The following is a 15,879-nucleotide window of genomic DNA, read 5'->3' as shown; positions in this document are numbered from 1 at the left end:
CCTACCAAACCCAGAAATTTCTGAAAAATAGACACTATAGGGAGTGCAGGGAGGGTTGACTTGCGTGGATCCTCCAATGTTTTCTTATCCAGAATCCTCGGCAAACCACATTTAGCTAAAAAATCTACATTTTCCAACATTTCTGTTTGGGATCACCCCACCGGGACGAATTTCCTACCACCCAATGTTCCCCTGAGTCTCTCGGTAAAAAGGATACCTCACTTGTGTAGGTGGGCCAAGTGCCTGTGATAGGGAAGAGAAAAAATCATGTGGAAATCGAGGGGGGAACCAAAGCGGGTCCAAAAAGGCAGTTTGAAATAAAAAAAATTTAGTCAGACAAATGCAGCATAATTTTTATCGGTATAGATGAGACAATGTTGAGAGGTAGGAAGTTTGTGTATTCCTGCAGATTCCGGAAGGTTCCATCACAAAAATGTAGTAGAAATGTGTGATTCCCAGCAAAGTTGAAGGTTTGCAAGGCATTGTGGGAAAGAAAATGGTGTGGGGTGTATGTGAAGCACACTATCCTGGAATCAACTAGATGTTTAGTTTTCAGATGTGTCTAGGTGTTGTGGATGTTTCTAAATGGCAGCATCCCAAAGTCCAAAAAGCACAGCCCTCAACATTCCAAGTGGCACACTTTTGAGAGTTACCAAGCTCTCATGGCCCAAACGTAAAACCAAGACCCAAAATAATTGGGGGGGGAGGGCAGGAATGGCCTAAAAGTAATTAGGCCCCACCAGGAGTGACCCTTGCCTAAGGGGTGGCTCCCCACATATAAAAAATAAAAAATAAACAAAAAAATAAGTTATCCCTTGTGTCTAGGGGTTTTCTGCCCACCCAGGGGTCAGATCGTCCTAATTATATTAGGCCGATCTGCCACCGTGGGGGCAGAAATGGCCTAAAAATGTTTTGCCCCTCCTTGGGAGCGGCTCTTGCCCAAGGGGCCACTCCCCTTATGAGTAACTATAAAAACAATAAAAATTCCCTGGTGTCTAGTGGTTTCTGCCTCCCTGTGGGCAGTAATGGCCTAAAAATAATTTGGCCCCCCAGGGGGTGACCCTTGCCTAAGGAGTCACTCCCCACATATCAAAAAATAAAAATAAACAAACAAAAAAAATATATCCCTGGTGTCTAGGGGCTTATATTAGGCCGATCTGCCCCCATGGGGTTGGTGGGGCCAGGCAGAAATGGCCTAAAAATATTATGGGCCCCTAGGGAGCGACCCTTGCCCAAGGGACCGCTCCCCTTATGTGTCAGCATGAAAAAAAAAAAAAAATTCCCTAGTGTCTAGTGGTTTCTGTCCCCAGGTGGGGCAGAATTGGCCTAAAAATAATTTGGCTCCCCGGGGAGTGACCCTTGCCTAAGGGGTTGCTCCCCACACATAATTTCTTTTTTTTATCCCTGGTGTCTAGGGGCTTTCTGCCCCCCGGGGGCAGATCTGCCTAATTATATTAGATCGATCTGCCACCAGGGGTGGCAGAAATGGCCTAAAAATAATATGGACCCCTAGGGAGCGATCCTTGCCCAAGGGGCTGCTCCCCTTATTGACAGTACCTAAAAAAAAAATTCCCTGTTGTCTAGTGGTCATTTCGGCTGCCCAATCGCATTGCGATCGAACAGCAGAAATGCTGTGAGAGACAAGAAAGGTAAGGTCTTTCCTTTCCTTTCTTGTCCCTCCCGCCCCACCTCCCGGTCGGAAGAGAAATGCAAAAGCATTTCTCTTCCGGTGTTCTAGCTGTCTGCGCATTCCCGTCTGTCTGCGCATCCCCGTCTGTCTGCGCATCCCCGTCTGTCTTCGTTCCCCCTGATGTCAGAGGGTGCTCAGGAATACCGCTGCTGCCTGTATGTTTGAGCTTGTACGTCTGTCGGTGCCTCCCCAAACGTGATGTTATACAGGCATATCGCTGGATGAAATACTTATCCTTGCAAGGTCACACAAACTGTCCAATAGTCGCAGAGGACATGGATGCTGCCCTAGCGCGATCTGCTCCAGCACCAGGCCAGGCCAAATTGGGCCCAGTAAAGGAAGAACGGGTAGACGCCGTCCAAGGATGCTACAATCAGCCGCATGTGGCTCGACCACCAAGACTGGAGGAAAAGGGGTACGGTAGCTGTGGTTTAGAGCACAGGATACCAGGAATATGCCCTGACAAGGGAAAGAACTTCTCCAAATGTGATAAGCCCAACGATTTTGCCAAAGTTTTCCTGAGGGAGGTGGCCCAGATCCGTGACCACGTTGGCCCGGAAGGCGGCAATAAATCAAGTTACGCCAGACAATGGCACTGGGATGGTGGCGGTGGACGCATACCCAGGCAACAAACCCTACGAGGATGATGAAGATTAGGAGATATTTGTTGTTTCGTTTGCTGACAGGTTGGACCAGAGGTGGAGGCCACCACCCATGTGTACCATAACGGTAAATGGCACAACAGTGACTGTGCTCATAGACACTGGGGCGTCGGTAAATGTTATGGATGTGGAACAATACAGCAAGATATCTCCCCCACCGGAGCTCACACCATGCTGGACCAAGATATATGCCTATAGGGGCGTGGACCCGTTACCCCGGCGAGGGGCGATTGAGGTTACTGTTGGCAGTGAGCGCTGTTCGACACGTGCCAAATACCATGTGTTGGAAGGCAAGAAAGGAACCCTTCTCCGATGCCACACGGTGGAAGACCTGTAGCTAGTGTTTTTCGCCTGGCAAGTCCACGACTCCCTGGCTGAGGCGGTGCTGGCCCATTTCCCGGAGTTGTTTCAGGGGCTAGGAAAACTGAAAGGAAAGTAGTTCCAGTTACATGTTGATCCTGCAGTACGACCCATTGCCGTAAGGCACCGGCGGGTGACTTTCCACTTACGACCCCAGGTGGAGAGTGAACTACAGACAATTGAGGAGTGGGGGGTCATAGAGAAGGTGACCGGCCCGACGCTCTGGGTGTCGCCACTCGTCATCGCCCCAAAGCCTAAGCAGCCTGACACCATTCGCCTGTGTGTGGACATGTGCCTTCCCAACATTGCCATAAATTGAGAACGCCACATCACACCCACCATGGACGATATTGTTGTGGATCTTAACAGGGCCCAATGGTTCTCTAAGTTGGACCTATACTCGGGATACCATCAGCGGGAGCTAACCCCTGAAAGCCGTAACGTCACCACATTCTCAACCCAGGTGGTGCTGCGACGTTAAAAGTCTCTTAGCTTTGGGGGCTCTTCGGCTGTGCAGATCTTCCACAATGCCATACGGGAGACACTGTCCGGTTTGACCGGCGTCATTAATCTAAGTGACGACATCTTAATTTTCTCCAACACGTTAGAGGAACATCAAAAACAGCTGAGAGCCACTCTCCAGAGGTTAGCGGAAGCAGGACTAACGTTGCACCGGAAGAAATGCGCCTTGTACCACAACTCCATTGACTTTTTTGGCTACATCTTTTCAAGGGAAGTTCTGAAGGTTGACCCCAAGAAAGTAGAGGCCATCCAAGGAGCAGCCTTACCTCGCAACGCCACTGAAGTCAGAAGCTTCCTCTGTATGGCAACGTACTATGGGAGGTTCATCCCCAATCTGGCCACACTTGCTGAACCTCTTCGACAGCTCACGAAGGCCAACAGCCCCTGGGAGTGGGGCATAGAAGCAGACAAGGCGTTCCAAGCAGTCAAAAGTTCACTGTTGGACTCTGTGGTCATGGCATACTTCCACCCGCACAAGAGAACGGAAGTCATGGTGGACTACAGCCCCATTGGGCTCGGAGCCGCATTGCTGCAGGACAGAGCCACCAGCAGTGGACGCCAGTGGCCTATGCCAACAGGGCCCTCTAGGCAACGGATGCCCGGTATGCGCAAATTGAGCTGGAAGCGCTGGCCATACGACGGGCTTGTCAGCATTTCAACTTGTATTTTTGAGGGCACAAATTTATGATGGTTACCAACCACAAACCACTGGTATCCCTCTTTGCGGGCACGGCCCGAATTGCCCCGCCAAGAATTGAAAGGTGGGCGGTGTTCCTCCAGCCCTACCGGTTTTACATTGTCTACTGGCCTGTAGTCAACAATCCTGCGGATTACTTATCACGCCATCCGTTGCGGCCACGCTCGCAGGTAGAAGAAGAGGAGGAGGATGGACTGACCGAGAGTTTCGTAAACATGATTGTGAACCTAGCATGTCCCACAGCGCTGATGGTGACGGAGATCACTGACGCCTCAATCCGAGATGCAGTCATCGGCTGAGCCAATCGATCATGGAAATGGTTCCTTGACAAGAAGCACGATTTTGACTCTGAGGAGCGCAAGACGATGCAGTGGATTTGGAATGTGAGGGCTGGAGCTCTCTGTGAGTCCAGAAGGTCTTCCTCTCCAGGGCCAGCGCTTAGTAATACCCCGCAGTCTACACCTTAGAGTTGTAGAATTAGCTTACCAGGGTCATCAGGGGACAGCGAAGACTAAGGCCTGTTTGCGTGAGAAGGTGTGGTTCCCCAGGATGAACGCCATGGTAGATGACCTGATACCAACAGGTGATTCCTGTGCGATCACCGCTCGAGATCCCGTCCTTGATCCAGTGATGACCAAACCGCCAAGCACTCGACCATGGCCCCGGGTAAGCCTGGATTTTGTAGTTTTCCTGATGGCTGGCTGACGGCTGTCATGACTGACTTGTGCGCCCGGTTCCCGATGGTGGAACTGGTGACGTCCACGGCATTTGAGCATGTCCATCCTGTCTTGGAGAAGGTTTTCGCTCTCCTGGGTCTGCTGGAGGACATAACAATGGACCATGGTCCTCCATTTCACGGCCAGGAGTTTCAGGTTTCGTTCGCCATATCACACTGGTGAATTACCCCTCAATATCCCCAGGCAAACAGGGATGTTGAGCACTTCATGTGGACCTTGAACCCCGCTTTACGAACTGGAGTAAGTCAACAAGAGAACGCCAAGATATGCCTGAATGCGTTCCTCAGGGCATACCGGCAGACACCCCATAGCACAACGGGGTGTGCCCCGGCAGCGTTGATGTTTCGTTCGCCACCACAGGACTGCAGATACGCTGATGAGCAGTGGCAACCCACTGAATTGGATATACTCAAGATGCAGGAGAAGCGAAAACAGACCAATGTCTAGGCCCGCAAGAGGAGAAGGGCGAAACATTCTGACCTAAAAGTGGGGGAATCCGTCATTCTGAAGGATCGCCACCCAGGTTGGAAGTTCCGTACCCCTTTTGAACCTGACATCTAGATAGTCCAGAAGATCGCTGGGACCATCGCTGCTGCCACAAAAGTGGGGCGTCAGGTGACCCGGAATGTGTCATGGTTCTGGAGGATGGAGCCTCGGGATGGCGATTCAGGAGCTGACCCGCTGGAGGAGAGTGGCGAAGAGCTTGAAGGAGGCTACGTTTCACAGCCAAGTTCTCCAGATGAATGCCAACCAGGAAGTGACGGAGGTCCCAGCAGAGATCTCGAAGGGTCCTGTTCCCTATATCGGGGACCCGCACGAGGGCTGAAGCAGAGCGGGAGGAGTGAAAGGTACCACCTGCTGCCCAACCCTGAACCCAGCCAAAGTCTTAAGAGACTTCATGTGTTTAAAAGAAAAGTGACTGGTGTGCGTGTACAGCCAATAACTCCTGCTGTTATCTTCTTTTCCTTTCTCTCTCTTTTCTTTTGTATCCCTGGTTGTTATTGTTATTCATATGCCTTGTTCGAGGGTGAATGTTTTTGTAGTAGTTCACTAAAACATGGGGGGGAAGTAGACAACCACCCGGGCTCTCCCCTACATTGTTGCCTGCTCTGTGACACCAAACGTTGTCTGGCGCGGAGGTTATAAAATAAAGAGGTGCCCGGCCTGCGCGGTATTGGCGCACTAGTTAACTGTACAGCTTGCTGCAGCGAGGTTTTGTTCCCCCATTAGGCCGTACAGTCCACAGTAAGCGCGACGCACCCAGCCGTGCTACAGTAACTAGAACCTCCGCCTCGCCATGCAGCTATGTCATTGAACATTTTACTACAAATGTTATGGCTACACATCAATTTTGTTATAACAGATGTAATGAGTGCTGTAATATATGGGTTAATTATCAGCGCACAGCGAGTGCACAAGTTATATTTAACCTCTATCATATTATTTTACTTGTAGCCCTGCGGAAGTGGTGGTCTCCAGCGTGTGGGGGCTAGGCGCAGCCCTTGCATAGTTACTAAGCTTAGCCCTGGGGAGGTGGTGGTCTCTGGGGCTTCTAAAAGCACTAGTAAGGGGGATCCTGTGTGCCCCCATCCTATTTTTAAGCCATAATGACCTGTCCAACCCTGGGGCAAAATAACTGTGAAACTTGGGAGACCATTTTTTTAAACCTCTGCAAAATCTACAGATCCAGCCGCAGATTTTGCAGAGATTTAAAAACAAAATACCTTTAAGCCCTGGTGGGGTTCCAGGGGGACCCCTGGACCAAAGCTAGTGTTAGACTATACATATCCTGTTACCTTTTCTTTTTATGTTTTTATTGGGACTCTGGGAAGCTGAATTCCACAGGTGCCTGAAAGAATGTATGGGATTTAGGAGTGTACGTACGTCTGATGTCTTAGGGGTCACCTCCTCTCCATTTTTAGGTCTGCACTGCCCACAGTGCATTTACTGCCTCTGCAATATATATAGCTTACCTTTTGGGGTTTGTAGCCTATCCATTGCTTGCTGTTGGACCGGACGCAAAAACGACAAGGTGATGGATGGAATGCTTGAATTAATCCCGGCCCATGGAAATTGCTCGGGCAGCATCCGATTACAACATTTCTTTTGCCCACCATGCCACCATATCACCCCAGTTTGGAACCTGCCATATGCAAAGCAGTTTTTACCTTACTGCTCAAGGAACAGTCCAGCCTGAAATGCCAGGCCAGATCCTCCCTGGACCATAAACAAGCATTCTGGGACCGTTTTTAGGGTATCACCACCTATGGGCCAGGCTAGCTTGAATTCAGTGGCACAGTGACCACAGGATAAACATCTGGGCATAAGCTTCCTACGTAGGGCAACACCACACCACTCCACTTTACACTACTCCTCCCTACAACATTCTACATCACTTCACTCTGTAACACTCTGCTCCACTCTATGCCCTTCTACTCCATGCAAGCCTCACTTCATACCATGCTACTCCACTCCAAGACACTCCACTGTAAGACTTTCTATGACACGGCTCGCCACTCCACTCCACTCCACACCGCTACACTCCATTCTACCCCACTCCACTCCAATTCAATCCAACCCAATCTACCCCACTCCACTGCACTACAATCTATGCCACTCCACTCAAACCTTCCATTTCAATCTACCATACTCTAAATTACCCAATCTACTCTGCTCCAGTGTATCACACTCCACGTTAACCTACCCCCACTCTACTTCAGTCCAATCCACCCCACTGTACTCCACTACAATTTAGCCCACTCCACTCTAATCCCCTTTACCACTCTGTATTTAACCCCAATCTACCCACTTCACTCCAATCAATCCCACAAAAAATTTACCACACACCACTGCAATCTAACCCACTCCACCCCAATCTACGGCATTACAGTTTAGTGCAGTATACTCCACTACAATCTACTTCACCTCAATCTACTCCACTTTACCCCATTCTTCTCCACTCCAACTTACACTATTCCACTATAATCTAACCCACTTCAAACTACTCCACTCCAATCTACTCCAGTATACCCCCAATCCACTCTTCCCCAATTTACCCCATTCCAGTGTATCTCAGTCCACTCTACTGCAATCTACCCTGATATACCTCAATCCTATCTACCGCAATCAACACAGACTTACTCCTTTGAGACGTGCATCAGCTGCAAGGTGCTTCATTTGCATCTATCTTTACTTATGTAGCTGAGCTGTTGTCTGAATGTATCAATGCTCATGCTGTATGACAGTTTATTCACGCCTCATGATAGTATATTTCATTAGTGTGTAGCTCACTCTTGCAGGGATGCATTTCTTGCACTTACCTTGTTGGAGACTCAATATTAGCCAAGCCTGGTTTGTGTTTATGTAACTTTCTTCACATAGAGAGGTAGGCCTCTTTTTGCCCTTGTTTGTGTGACCTTAGCTGTTCTTGCTAGTCCAGTTGATGCCTTGTTATTTGTTGTTTAGCAGGGCTCCTTCTCTGCCCTACCACCGTTTTTGGTCTGCAGTTGCCCTTTTCATTGCTCAGCTCGGCCCCTAGGCACTGTCACTCGATGCTTGTTGTCGGTTATGTCTTGGCTGGTGGGTCTGTGTGTTTCTTTTGCACTCTTTGCATTTTATTTTGCCCTTTTATTGTTGTCCTGCTGCTACTGCATTGACTTAATAGTGTCTTATTCAAATTCCAACATGTAGTCCTCTTTTGTACTTGGTGTACTCCTCTGTGTCTAAGGCCGGAATATTGCTATTCCTTTTTTTCTCATAAGTCCATGTATATCTGTGGGTTCCAGTATGGCTCCACTCCACTCAATGCAACTGCAAGCCACACAGTGCCACTTCACTATACTCCGTGCCTCACCACTTCACACCACATAATATGACTACACTCCATGCCACTATACTCCAAGCCACACAATGCCACCCTACACCACACAATTACACCGCTCTTAATACCACACCACACAATACCAACTCCACTCCACCAGCACTAAGCCACTCCACCCTACACCATTGATCTTCAAACTTTTTAACCCCAGGCCCACACAGACACATACACCCACACAGACACACACGCCCACACCAATTTATTTCCACAATTATTCTATTAAATGTGCAATGTTTAAACTTTTTTAAATATTGCAGATAACTTGTGTTACTGTTATAAAAAATGCAACCAAATACATGATGCCAACCATACTATTCTGGTCAGGCATGTACTGCTAATTTTTTTCAGCTTAAGACACAGCACAGTTCTCAGCATAATGCTTCTCTTGGCCATAGCCTGGTGCCTCACCTCCCTGGGATCATTTGAGGCCCCCCAGGGGAACCCACCTCCCAATTTAAAGGCCCCCTGTTCTACACAATGGCACTGTACTCCACTCCTCTAAGTGCAATTCCACACCACTTAATGCCACTCCAGTACACTCCAAGCCACACAGTGCCACTCTATCCCACAATGTACCACACTACTCTAATCCACACAATGCTACTCTTTTATATATTGCACAATGCTACTTCAAACCATGCCAGTCCACTAAATGACAATACACTACACTCCAGGCCACAAAATGACACTTCCCCCAAGCCAAGGCACTCCACTTCAGTCAGTGCACTCTACTTCTTGCAACATAACATAACTCCACTTAATAAAATTTCACTCCTCTACACTCCACTCCACACAGTGCCATGCAACGCAATGCCACTCCACTCCTTCTAAATCAATATAGTTTACATATGTGCAGGAGCAGTGTGTGGCGGGGGCGGCTGGTGCGGGGGTGAAGAAAATTTAATAATTGAAGAAAAATAACTTACCTGAATGCGCTGCCGCCATCACCACCACCAAGCATCACCTCTTTCCTTGGCAACAGGCACAGGCTCCCAGCCTGCCCTGCGGCCAATCTAAACATTACCATCATGACACAAGTGTTCAGATTTGGGGGAGTGCCAAGCCAGGGTGCTCCTATGCAGACTACGAGAGTCTGCCTGTTCTCTCCAACCCAGCACTGCATTGCTGGATTGGACAGAGCTTAGTTATGTATGTTTGCCCAGCCTGAGACAGCCGGCTAAACATACATGCGTACTGAGGGGGAGTACTGAGTATTCCCCCTCTGTGCTCGTCAGGGCCCGTGGCCCCACCCCTTCTACAATACAACAATAATAAACATAGTTCATTATTGCTGTACTGTAGAGGTTTGGCAGCTGCTGCTGCTGGCGGGGGCGATGCTCCTCCGACCTAACGGAGGACCCACCCCTGCATATGTGAGATCTATTGATTTTGCCAATGCTTGTTTTGCAACACCTTTGGCGTCCCGTAATCTTTGTGTTACGTGGAGGTATAACGAGGGCAGATCTTCCAATCTTTCCCACGGGTGAGTGAGAAGGACAATTAGAGTCCAAGGGGCTGGAATTCTGGTCTGAGGCGGGCGGTCTCCAAACATATTTTCCTTTCATATTTTTAGATACATCTTTGAGTGCAATGGGTTTTTAACCACTCCTCACGCCCCCACCTCCAGAGATCATGACGGTTGGACTGTGGGTAATCCTCCAATATCATTGATAACTGTATTCGCAGCAACTGATGCTGAGACTGTGTGTTAATTTTCATTTATTGGTGAACATGTGTTTGCGTCATATCATTTTAAATGTTTTTATTTGTTCTCTTTTTAAGTTAAATCAGAGTTTAACTTGTTGTGGAGCAAAATATACATGTCAGATTAGAGGCTAACCGTAAACTTTCATACGTCAATACAGGTGTTGGAAATATGGCTGAAGGTGGTTCACTGTTTTCAAGGGCAGAAACAGACACACTTGCCACGATTCTTAAGGAAGTTAATTATATATGAAGATCTCAACCTTTAACACTACTCTACTAGACATGGCACCCAATATAAAATATTTCATATTAGAACTGATTTTTATTCATCAACATGTAGATAACACTAATAAAAGTATAGATTAAATATATCATGTCTATGGTCAACCGCCTGATTGGGGTACAGATATTGCCAGGTTACAGTCGAAGCTAACCAATTTGAAAGTCCGTGGAGATATACATATTATGTCCATAATATATTAATAGGCCTCACTTTTTTGACACATTTATGTCAGATGGCTATTTTGTTCTTCGGTGAGTCTGACTGCCAGGGTACATTACAGAGCCTTATTGTGTGAGCCCTCTGAAATTCTAAATCTGCAATACTCAAACATCCTATTACCTAACATTACATGGACGCTCTGGCAGAAAAGGTCTAGGCAGAGTTTTTGATGCCCTGTTGCTAGAACATGGCAAAGAGAAATCAAGACCGCCCCCCTCCCCCCCCAGAAAGAATAAGTCATGGAAGGATTATAAAAATTACCTTTTCATCAAGGTTTAGTCATGTCCATGGTATGCTGTGGCTTACAATTGCTAAATCTTTATTGACGAGTATTGAAAGAATGATAAAACAATTCGTATTGGGGGTTGACTAAACCTAGGACCCGGAGGACTAAACTGTAGGCTCACACAGAGGCTGAAGGCCTGCGTCTCCTAAAATGTGTTTTTATTATAGGGCTAATCATCTGTCACAGATGGTATCTGATAAGTGCAAAATGAGATTGCAGAATGAATCCTATGTGCAGACAACTGGAGTTTTTTATGTTGCTTAGAAACTCTGCACGGGACTTGTTTCACTCAACTAAGGGCCCGGTTTAATTAGTGGCCAACCCATCATTGAGTAAATTATGAGAACATGGAGTCTTGCGTATATGGAGGGGGGCTGGATCCATGCACACGCCCCTACATGGAATACTGCTCAATTTAACTATACCCAAGAAGGACCTCCCTGATTTGCAAGCCCTAGTAGATCCAATGGGCTCTTAACACAATAAGATATTGGGGTATTAACCTAACTCCCACACTGCCACCTTGGACGCAGGCCAGTTGGCCGCAACACTGGTTCCACATGGATCTGTCAGTGGACTGCTGGCCCCTTTGGGTTCTAGCCTGGCTACCCAAGCACGTTTCATTGTTCAGCACCTACATAGCTATCCCCCATTAGGACGGTACTTGACATATGAGACAGGGTGGGAATGAGGTGAGGGCTTACTACCTTCCCCTCCTCCAACACTCCAATTGCACGCAACCCGTATTTCACTCTTGTGCTACTGCCTCCATTATTTACTAGCTTGGAGGCAGAGGACTGTAGGAAATTAACAGACCTCTTTGCGGGAGCCTCCATTAAGTCATTTGAACAGTGTAAGGCTTATTACTCTCTCCCTGAAACAACAAGGCTACAGTACTGCCAGCTGCATCATTGGGCATTGCACCCCTCCAATTATTCTGGGGCTACCATATCCTATACTGACTTGAAAAATTAGTGAGCGCATATGACGGGTCTAAACGACTAATCTCCAATACATACCGGACCATTCAACACTTTACACCTCTTCAAACCCAGACATTTAAAACTTTCAGGCAGACTACCACTACAGATGGCATTTTGTCTAAGCAATTGGAACCCCTTTGGCGAGACATACCTAAAACTTAAGAAAGCTTATCCCACTGTAAAATAGCTTATATGATCATTTTTCAATGGTATTATACACTGGCTTACCTCTCCACCATATACCCCTCCACATCTTTTTTCTGCTGGTAAAGCAGACTAGTTGTGGGGGATTATTGAAACATCCGCTGTTGACCCCCAAGCAGGAATTGGAATGTTTGGGGATCAGAGTGTGCTGGTGTCATGCTAACTGACCAAGCAGGCAGCTTCCCTTTTGCGACCCACCCGCCACCACAAAACTCTTGGCCACAGCAAGGCCTGATACCGGGGGGAGTTCAGGGCATAGGCAACCTTAGATAGCATCTTACATAGAACTGCTGTAGCATAGGAGGTTGCACCACACATCAGTGAACAGACTTTGGTTGATACCAGTTACTGAGAATCCCGGCGACCCAGTGGGCCTGAACTTCGACCAACAACCCCACTGCGGGCTTCACGAAGGAGTGCAGACTGAAAGTGGGTGTGGGCTACCACCCATTTTTTCCCCTAGGCCTATAGTGACCACACTTGAGTATTTGCCTGTCCCCCTCTGCTACGTGGGGTAATTCGGGTCTTACAACATATATTACTGGGTGTAGAGTGCAGCAGGGGCTGACATTGCTGCTGGTCGAGTGGTGTGCACAGGCTCTCAGCTAGAACAGCAAAGCCATTCCGTTACGAAAATGCCAGTATTCCTCTTCCCGGATTATATCAGTGCAGCGCCGCAGGGCTCCCTTTTTGGGGGTGACGTGCAGATTGAGGCAGACTGACCTCCACTATTCCCTCCTTTATCAAGTTAAACTGAAGGCCATGGTTTGAATTAAAAGTTACTGCTTTACCAAGCCCATGGATGCCTGGGACTGGGTTGAGACATCCGCTTTCCCTTCACTGCCATGCCGACAACATGAGGCACAAACATCGCATCACCAGAAGCATTGGGCATGCAAACATGGTGGTGCTGGATTCAAAGGGGCATCTACCCCAGAACAGGCAAAGGAGGGACAGGCCCGGACTTGAGGTTGGAGGTTACATTGTGGGTAAACTGCATTCACCCCTTGTTTACTGTTCAGACGATGGCATAGCCGATGTCAAAGCATGGTCTCAGCAACTCTGCAGGAGCTGACAAGGGAAACAGCAGAGGAGCTTATATCACAACAAGAACCTCAGGTGAAGTAATCTGTATTCATCAGATTGTAGTAACAGGTTGTCCCAACTGACCCAGAGAGAGTAGAACTGCAGACTGCTTACACACTGTGGAAACTGAAGACAGCCCGGCTACCCCCCTTGCCTAGCACCCGGCCAAACATGATGAATGCTGGTAACATGCAGGACCTTTTCATCCATGGGCCTTTTTTTTTTTTTCTTTTTTTACTGTTTAGGTGATCATAATGTTTGAGGGTTGTCCACAGTAGGGATTTTTTTTTTTTACAGTTTGTTGAGTTATGAGGTGTAATAATGTATTCTTTTTTAGGAAGTATGACATTCATATTTTGGTGTATAACTGTGATGATGTGGCTTATGATCCGCAACAGAGCCCACACCCTCCCCACTTAGGATACTGACATGTCTAAACTTAGCATAATCAGGTAGAATGTCCATGGTATGGGCTGTAACAGACATGAGGTTCAGCAGTATCTTAGGTGATGGGGTGTTCAAATTGCACTGCTATAAGAGACTCACATCATGGGAGGGGAGGGTGCCCGTTTTAAAAAATGCTGTAGAAGGAAATGTTTTGTACCACATAGTCTGGCTTTGCTTGCAGAGCCATAATCTTGGTTAGACCAGGTGTTCCCTTCAGGCTCACAATAATCAAAATTGACCTGAAGGGCGGTCCCATACTGGTCGAGGGGCAACTAGATGGGAGGACGGTTTTGTTAGGAAGCATTTAGGGCCCTCCATTCAACATAGCAAGCCTACTTCTCACATCTGTTCTCCATATTCACTAAATGGGCCCACATCCCCTGTATCATTGACTTTAGGTGTGTAGTTGACCCACAGCGTGATTGATCCCACCTACAACTCCCATACTCCCCGGTGTAGGCTTCAACACTGGACTTTGTTGGACTGATGGAGGTTGCTGAACTCAGACTCTAGGGAATGTTCCTATAATTCTCCCGCTCCCCCCCCCCACATGCTTTGCGTATCCGATTCGATTGGATACTCTGTGTCCCAGCTACTAGGCTATTGGCATCAAGGGCAGAATATCTGGGGGAAGACCTATTCCAACCTTAATCCCCTCCAGGTACAGTTTTAGTGGGGTGTGTCATGGTCACAGGTTCCCACTAGGCATTTACAGCCCACCATGCTTGGAGATCAGGCATTCTGTGACACAACAGCAGAGACACTCTCCCATAGCCTACTCGACAACTGGGGAACATCTGTGTCCAAGGTAATTGACTGGGAAGCGATGAAAGTTATCCTCAGAGGTCACTGCATCCGTGTGGTTGTAGGGGTGAAGGGAGTCCCACACAGTGACATGTCCTGCATTTAGACATCCCTGGGTGCACTGCAAACTACGGCCCAAGCTGACTGTACAATGCTGGGTGCAATGATTAAGGCACTGCATAGACATGCTCAAATGAGTGAGCAACTACAACACCTCGACATCCGTGCGTACCAAGCGAAGCAGTATGCAGATGTTTATTGTCCTGGCTCCTGCGCAGCATGAACCTGCCCACACAGATCACGATAATCAGGGATTCACCAGCAATTGTTGTGACAAATCAGTCAGATTCACAAGGCATTTACTATGCATTATCAGACCGCATATGACCCTCTATTATGGACAGTCAGGTTGCAATATGTCACTTTCTTGCGTCTGTCAATTTAGTAGTCCGTCGTCCACTAGATAGGGAAGATCTTAACGCACCCCTGTCATGAGAGAAAGAGACGGTGTCATGCGGGGCACAGCAACTCATAAAACACTGGGTATGGATTCCAAATCTAATTCTACAAAGCCTACAAGCACCTTTTAGCCCTGAAACTCCTCAAACTTTAACAAGAGTTCCAAACGGACGGTTGACTTCTGCCCACCCTCCGCAAATCTTAGTATCCTTTTCCAAGCCTGTGAAAGACCCCATGGAGCTTGCCTCTTAATACCCGCATTCTATGTGGAGGTCTGATTATAAAATCCTGAACAAGGTTATAGCGGTCAGGCTGTGTGAACACATGCCACGTCTGGTGCACACAGGTAGGTCCACCACCACTTTAAATATACACCTTCTGCACAGGGTAATGAAGCTTCCTTGGTCCAGTGGCCATTTGCTGCATGCTTGGTGCTGGACTTGCATGAAGCATTTGATATAGTGGATTGAAATTGCCTGTTTTTGACCATGACTACTTTTGGCATCAAGGGATGACTAGATGCGTTAATTTTACTCATATACATTGAACGCACAGTGCGGGTGAATATTGGCCAGTGTATCTTCCCCTGTTTCTGAGTGAGCAGAGGAATGTGGGAAGTCTGTCCGCTGTCCCCTCTGCTCTTTGGCCTTGCTATGGAGCCCTTATCCCTGAGGCTCCAACATCAGGGGCGTTCCTGGAGTATCCCATTGTCTGGGGAGATCCATGTAGTCTTGTTATATACAGATGATGTATTATTCTACATCCGAAACATACAGGAGGGCATAGCTGATATCCAAGACATACCCCTGGAGTTTCATGTTGCTTCTGGCCTGGGGGTGACCTGTGCCAAATC

Source organism: Pleurodeles waltl, chromosome 1_1 (assembly GCF_031143425.1).
Source record: "Pleurodeles waltl isolate 20211129_DDA chromosome 1_1, aPleWal1.hap1.20221129, whole genome shotgun sequence".
Lineage (NCBI taxonomy): Eukaryota > Metazoa > Chordata > Amphibia > Caudata > Salamandridae > Pleurodeles > Pleurodeles waltl.
Note: the sequence above shows the minus strand (reverse complement) of the source record.